Source organism: Nicotiana tabacum, chromosome 5 (genome assembly GCF_000715075.1).
Source record: "Nicotiana tabacum cultivar K326 chromosome 5, ASM71507v2, whole genome shotgun sequence".
Taxonomy (NCBI): Eukaryota; Viridiplantae; Streptophyta; class Magnoliopsida; order Solanales; family Solanaceae; genus Nicotiana; species Nicotiana tabacum.
The window spans coordinates 103,379,367-103,387,310 of NC_134084.1; the positions used below are offsets into that span (position 1 = coordinate 103,379,367).

At 32.6% G+C, this 7,944-nt stretch overlaps 1 long non-coding RNA gene across 12 annotated transcripts; it reads right to left on the reverse strand.

Annotated features, from left to right (window-relative positions):
• Positions 1-428: 428 nt before the first annotated feature.
• On the reverse strand, positions 429-7,720 carry LOC107759719 (uncharacterized). 12 transcript variants are annotated; one of them, XR_012709682.1, is made up of 6 exons: positions 7,587-7,720; positions 7,311-7,490; positions 7,109-7,226; positions 3,827-6,385; positions 2,874-3,502; positions 429-763 (listed from the first exon to the last, which is right to left on the reverse strand). It is a non-coding gene; the product is annotated as an uncharacterized LOC107759719 (long non-coding RNA). The 12 variants fall into 12 exon arrangements; XR_012709686.1 differs by lacking the exon at positions 7,587-7,720 and having other exon boundaries at positions 3,827-4,257; positions 6,326-6,381; positions 7,311-7,580; XR_012709684.1 differs by lacking the exon at positions 7,587-7,720 and having other exon boundaries at positions 3,827-4,257; positions 6,326-6,385; positions 7,311-7,580.
• Positions 7,721-7,944: the final 224 nt, after the last annotated feature.

Here is a 7,944-nt window from a genome sequence, read left to right on the forward strand (position 1 = left end):
CATTCAGAATATTGATGATTTTGTAAATGTATATTCTAATATCACTGGCCATTGCTTTGATTTTGTAAATGCATCTGATATCACAGGCCATTGCTTTCAACCAGTATAGTCCCATAACAGGGAAGTCAAGTAAACGTAACCCGAGGTGACAACTAAGCATGAACCTTAGATTTGGGCTGTAAAATAACTTCAAAAGTATCAAACATCATTTATTTACAAGGTAATGTATATTTTTAAGTTCTTAAAAATAAAAAGTCTCAAACATAAAATACAAAAACTTAAAAAGCCTAATGCAGGCCATGTAAATCAAACGTCTCAAACTTTAAGAGCAAAAACTGAAGCAGTGTAATGCTTGGGGAACAACAAAGAAATGAAGCATTTTGCTACGCAGTCATAGAAACCACGCAAAATTTTAAGAAGTCTAACACTTAGGAAAACAAAGAATAAAGCATTTTACTTCCCAATCATAAAAGTTAAAAATCAAGCTACGTCACATACGCTTGAACTTAGGGAATCAATCTGAATCAGTGAACAATGACAAACCATATTTAGCTGAGACTATAAAGGGACATCCACATACAATGACAATAACAGTAAGAGACACTTAAAATGCATAATATTTCTACAATGGTTGGAGAATTGCCAAGCTTGGGAGGAATTGGTCCTTTGAATCGATTAGCATCGAAGTCGAAAATCTTTCATTTTCATAAAAGCTAATCCCCTTTAGTATTTTGTACCATCACATGTATACTCATTCAAAGTCCTGCATATCAACAATATAGTAACATAAAAATCTTGAAAAAGTTTGAATGTTAGAAACTAATACTTATCCTTTATTGGGAAATAGCTTATAATTTCCACGAAGAAGAGATTTTGTACAAGTATTGAAAGAAAATCCATTTAAGAAGCATCATAAACGTTACTGTAAAAAAGAAAGTGAAAATGCAAATTAGAGGCTCTACTGATATGTTCCAAAATATATCAAATAAATTGAATTTTATTGAAAAAGATTAATAACCAAATAAATATACAAAAAGTACAAAAATTACATAAGTGGAAGACACATCTTCAAGTTTTTATGACGACAGATCTTGCGTCATAAAGCAAAGTTTCCAAGTCTATCATAAGAATCTAAGTCAAAGATATTCTAATTCGGTAAGTCAAAAAAGTGATGAGTTCTTTTTGCTTTGAGCTTCAAGAATCTTTAAGTGAAGTCAATAATTTATCAAAATAATCTTAATATGCAATCATCATTATTTCCAGATACATACATATATCCAGATGCTACATTAGCCAATAACATTAAAGCGCCCTACTGTTGGACTCTTATTTTGAAGACAGACAACCATGAAAAGTCATACTTTATTAGCGGCAGCCGGCAGGGATCACTATATTCAGCATTTAGCATATATCAAGTCATGTAACTTTTTCATTGTGAAATTATTCATGAATAAGATATCATAATATGTCAAGCCAGCATCACTGAGTTGACAAAAAATTGCATTATAATGTCCATGTTGTTTCTTATTGCTTGCAATTAGTGTATCAGAGTGTCTCTCAAGTTGGACTTCTTTGAACCATTCAGGAAGCATCTCTATCCCACTGATCTCAACTATGTATATAATAGAATGCAAGAGACGAATGTGGTGGACGGAGTATAACAATTAGCGTAGCAAAAAAAAAAAAGAAAAGAAAACCACGATGCAGCTATTTGGCGAAGTCATAACGTGTTCCGAGAGTAGCAAGTTTAAGCCAACATTAACTGTTGATATGCACGGGCTGAGATGGGAAAATGTTCAGAGTTTGTGGTCTCGTTCCATATTCATTTGTAACTTCTCAAGAATGGAAGCTTCTATATTTCTGACAAGTTATGTATTTTAGCTCTTTGGAAAAAGCTGCAGAAAAAAAATGGGAAAAACAAATATATGTCCCGCACTACTACATCTATCAACTTAAATAAACAAAAGAAACAACCTCATGTCAATTATTATACACTGTGTAACAATCTAATACTCGACAACACAATTATACACTATGACTATAACAATTATGCCAATCAATCTATGGTAACTCCAGCATTCTATAGAACCTTACACTGTTTCCTGTAGGCTCGTCAAGTTTAGAACTTGCGAAATTCAACTTGAGCTCTAAAGGATTACCTGTTAGTTTTGTATGATACCGTCAATTTAATCTGTAATCTCATTGTTCTAATCTCAGCTTTAAGATTTATGATAGCATACATGTGTTGATACATCAGATTTGTTATTATAACCCGGCAAATTCAATTCGAAGGAAGAATTTCGACTCTCCTAGATCTTTTATCTTGAAATTTTAGTGTAGTACCTCCTAGATTCTTCAACCATCTTGTCATCATCCGTGTGATCAGCAAGTTATTGACATATAAAAGGATCACAAGTTCACAACTATGTTACTGCATGTCTTCTCGTGAACAAAAAGCAATATAAGAAATAAATCTATCAAAAAAAATACAAAAGTAGCATTACTATATCATTTTCATAACTTAGATGACCATTTAATTAAATAAATCTAAAGAATATAACTTTTTTTCATTAACAAAGGATAAATTAAACTTTGGCATATTAAAATTGAGCAAAAAAAGATATCCATTTTAAATTCACATTCTTCTATAGTGAGTTAACTTTACTAACTACAATACATCGTAAACAGTATAGTGAAAGTACCAATCACTGCTTACAAAAATAAAGAATGTTATGTCGCCATGGAATAATAACAGCCAAGGAAATTCACCCATGAAATAGGAAATTGTTAAGAGATCTCCAAAAAGAAGAAGAAGAAGAAGAAGACAGAAAAAAAAAAAAAAGATTGGAGCAAAAACTGTGAGAGAATCATACCCGAAATGATTTTCTTCAAATTCTGAAGAAGGAGAACTCAAAGAGTTCACCTAAGTTTCGATGGAATAGAGGAGAGATGTTTCTAGACCCATATCGTTTGTTTGTGTCGAAATAGTGAGCACTGTTAAAGATAGAAATAGGGGAAAAATAAAATGGCAAGGTAAAATGTCAATTTTGTCCTTGGTCGACCAACTTCTCTTTTCTATATATAAATAATATACTAGTTAGAGATGGCCCGGCTGAGCCCGGGCCCGAGGACCTTATTAATTTTTTATTTAACAACGTAAAGAACTTTTCTTCACATACCGTAAATCAAATCTGAACAAAATCCATACAACCTGATTCAAAATGATGCAGAACTAATAACACAGTTGATTAACTTTTAAGTTGCATTAAAAGTCAAATTGAAATGAAATGCTATTCTACAAGCTGTATTAGGTCCCTGATAAATTTGTGTGCTCTGCAGAAGCAGAGTTTTTTGCCTTATAACCGAGACAACAAGTTATTCTGAAAAATGTAAAAGTAGAATAAGTCTTAGCACATGTCCGTAATACAAACCATCATGTAATATTCTGATATATTATTTGTATATGTTCCAACACAATCTTTTTCTTTTTCTTCTTTTCTTCCTGTTAGCAAGAGTACAACTGCATTAGAATAAAATATTACAAAGAAAACAGCTATACATCAAATCTCTGTCCTATTAAGTGCAGATGACAGAATGATGTTGTGATCTAATAAAATAAAGTCATTTATTTCAACTTCGATGAAAAATGGCTTCACAATTGGTAGATTAAGATTTTTCTAAACAATGGTAGGTCAAAGCCGTAAAGAGAGTACACTGCACTATAGCAAAGAAATGAGAAAACAGGAAAGTGAGCAAATAACATTCAAGAAAGAACTTTAGACGAACTGTAGAGTTCAAATGTGGTATGAAGCAGCTCAAGAATCACCTTTTAGCTCGGTACACGACATCTATGAGTAGCAAAAAAGTACGCCAACTTCAATTAATCCCAGGCACAAAATATGAGCAATCCAATTTGGGAGTCTCTTCTCTTTTGTTTCCCCGCGAATTAAAGGACTGATGAAGAGAGTTCAACAAACGAAAATACTGTGTTAATAATGAGGATTTGTCAGAGTATATAAATTAGTGCACAGTCAGTTTAATTACACTGATGGGCTACACATCCCTGAAATATGAGGCTTCAGTGATGAACTCTTGTGAATAGCAGCCACATAACAGAACAAGATAAGAGAGCAAAAACATAGTCATATGCAAAAGAGTGAGAAAGAGTCGAACCACAATGTGAAAACATGCAAAATCGACATGGTTAGATTTATCCATTGAGAGTACTCTGCCTCTCGTATTTCTGGTTTCATCTGTCTGTCAAAAAAATTCAGTCCACATCCAAAGAAACATGATTATGTTAAACTTTTAATCACTTTGTATGTGAACAGTGTCAAGGAGAATCACTATACTTTTTAAAAATATTGGACAAATGAAGAATGTGTTTCTAATATTGCACAAGATCCCAAGTGTCTTCTACATTTGTAACCTTACATGTTACATAACTACAATTTAGTCATTTTTTCTATACGCTAGTTGTTTGCAGAAAACTCTGGAAACCATTATAATTGCAACTGCTGTTGAATTCCTCAAGCATAAGCAGATTCTGTGGAAAAAAGAAAATTCAATGCATGTGTGACATCCGACATATATATGCATCCACAGTATACAATATGCTTGCTTACGATACCATGGTGCTTCTCCACCAGAGAACTATTTTACTACAAATGCAGAGGACTATGCCCTTAATCTACATAATTTATTTCCATTTGAATGCTCTAAAAAAATTTCAAAATTTTCCTCTTTATTTGCATACATCTCACCCCTCATTAAACATACTTTGTTTCCATTTGAATGCTTTAAATTTAGATGATCGACTTTATAAATCTTTAGCCTTTAGTTGCAAACTCCCTCCTTCTCTGTTTTCTTTGAAGTTTAGATTATCTTAACTTGTCTGTGAGCAATCATATGTGAAATGCCATATGATTATTATTCTTGCAACTGAAGTTGCTAATGTTGTTTCCTTCTTTTTCCTATATTCGTTTCTGGTTTATCTCTATCTAGCCCTTTTTCGGGGTTTTCAACACAGATTACAGATTATTCAAGCTATAGCCAACTTTGAAATCTCATTAACAATAACAACTTTTTTACAATAGCATGTTCAAAGTAAAATGTTAGTCATCTGAACGGGTATAACATCAAATTTGTCTCTTCAATCACTTAAGAAACAAGAAACTCAAAAAATTAGTTCCATATCTCTTAGTCACAATAGGTTGTGTATCCTAAAAAGAGTAAGATTTTTAGCTGTATTGAAATATAGGTGATAAATAATTAGTTTTTCTAAAATAAAGTGAAGCATTTAATTTATTCTCTAAAAAAGATATGCATTTCTCTAAGAAGAGAATTCTCATTCTTGAAGCTCCATCTAAATTCCAAAATAACACATACACAGTAGAGTCCAATATTCTATCATGAAGTTTGGTCTAATAAGAGTCTATTATGCAGAGTGAGAGTAAGAGAGTCATGACAGGGATTACGTTGTTAATCAACTCACTATTGAAATAAAATGATAAACATTCTCATGGATGCTCCTTATAACTCAGACTCTTATCTAAGCACTTTCAAGTTTTCAAGAAATTAAACTCGGCACTTTCTAGATGCATGGATGCTCCTTTCTGATGATTTAGTTCACAATACGATTAGCTCGGTCGACTTACTTTTTGGCAAACTTAATGATGTTGGAAACTGAAATTTAGAAATCAAAGAATAAAAAACTTTCTATGTGTTGCCTCTGAGCAGAGCATATTGTGACAACCTTTAGGTCTTGACTTTGGGTCCTTGCATCTTGGACTGGACAGCAGAACAATAATGAAACGACTCCCTTTCTTTCTCTCCATATCTGAGTTTTCTATTTACTGTTATTTCTATTACTTTACTCGGTTCATTTGTTACTTGCACCGTTTTACTTGATCTTGGTAGATTTTAGTATCTAAAACAATAAGATTTTGAGCATTTAGGTGTAAACTAATTCTTAACGTTTTTCAGCGCATGTTTTATGCTTAGATATAGAAAGCATGGGCACGCTACTATTACAATCCAATAGCTATTCCCATTTTAAAAACTGTCATGTACATCTTGTTTCAAGACACAAATATTGTACCAAATAAGCTATCGCAATCGCTACGAGCAACTTATTTCATACTCTTTCATCGTACTTCCTCTTCTCTTCCTCTTCTTTCTCTCCGAGATGCTAATAAAGGAGGAAGACAGAAATCTAATGTTTTCAATGTGAAAAACAATTTTCAAACCTCAAAAATTACAATGCAGCAAAATTTCCTAGTTCCCACAATTTTTCAGTTGTTATTTTCATTATGTAACAAAATACCTGAATGCTGTTGCACCAGTGAATGCAGCTCCCGAAGAGGTAGTTAATCAATTAGACTGACTTCACCACAGCAAAGCATATTATAAGACTGATATTTTCTTTTGAGTAGTCATAGTTTCACAATTAAAAATCAGTAATGCAAGAAGTTTAACAATTTTATCTTAAACAAGATATTTGAAATAGAAAGATGATACACACAAGAAGAATAGATGACATACTGCACAAACACTTCAAAAAAACCCACAATGACACACCAAAAGATGCATTTACACCTGAACTGGATTCAACCTTGTTGGGAGCAACAAGGCAACTCTTAGGTGCAGAAGTAAGATACTTCTTAGACACGACTCTGTTCATATTGATTGTGAAATAGGAATTCTCCAATAGAGAAACACAGAAGAAGAATAAAGGAAAAAGAAGCAAAGATAGAGAGCAAAATTCAATGTACAATCAATCACGAGTGCCTGTATAAGTATAAACTTGTGACTCACTTAGACCTATCAAAAAAATATAACTTGGGTCCATTCAGGAGAAGCAATATGAAAACCAATCGCTTACATGGGGTAAATAATATTGTGACTTCTTTTATTTCAAAAGAAAGTTATGCAGAGCAAGAATGTGCAACGATAAGCAAAAGAATGCCTCTACATCATCTTATATCTTAGTATCTATTTTAAATAGGAAAACCCTCATACTGTTAATTGTGAGGGCAATTGAACGGTCTGATTTTTATCTAATTGACAAAGAAATACAAGGAAAAATCAGAAGCAAAATTTACATTACCTATTAGTCTCTTTTAGGGTCCAAACTCAGCCAACAAACATGGAAGAAGCACTCTATTTCCCCTTTTCAGCCACCGATAACACCATAACCTTCCAATGATCAAATTTAAGCCCAACCACTAACCAGACGTAAATAGACACATTAAAGGTAAAATGACAAGAGAAGGGAAAAATGAGAAGAGATAGAGCGTCAGTAAGATTACCTAGGGATTTCGAAATAGCCTCTGTGTAAAATTAACCTACGCGTAACTTTATAGAACTTTGACTCAAAATCCATTGGCTTCAACAACGACAGAAGAGGGGAATCATCAAACATGCTTCGAGATAGGTACGCTGCAGATTAACGGGGAAGACGTTGGCGGAAGCAACAGGAGAGTAGGTATCTGTAAACCACCCGTTCACAAGAGAGATGACTGTCAGAGCACCGCAAGTTTTCCAGGTCAAAGTAAGAATATCTCTAAACGAAATTTCTTAAATACCCCTGAGAGGACGACGAAGAGCTGCTAACTCCCGCTTCTAAATAGTAGTAAAATATAGCTCACCATGAAGCTTCAGTTCCTTTTGAGGAATGATAAACTGGATTAAATAATTTTATCTGCAAGTAGACTTATTCTTGAGGTCGAATTTTAAGATTTTCATATTGTTGACATTAATATTACATTGAAAGTAAAATAATTGTATATATATATATATATATATATATATATATATATATATATATATATATATATATATATATATATATATATATATATATATATATATTTTTATGAATTATTTAATTATCACATATTAGTGAAAAATTTGTCAATATATAAAGTACCTGACAAGAATAAA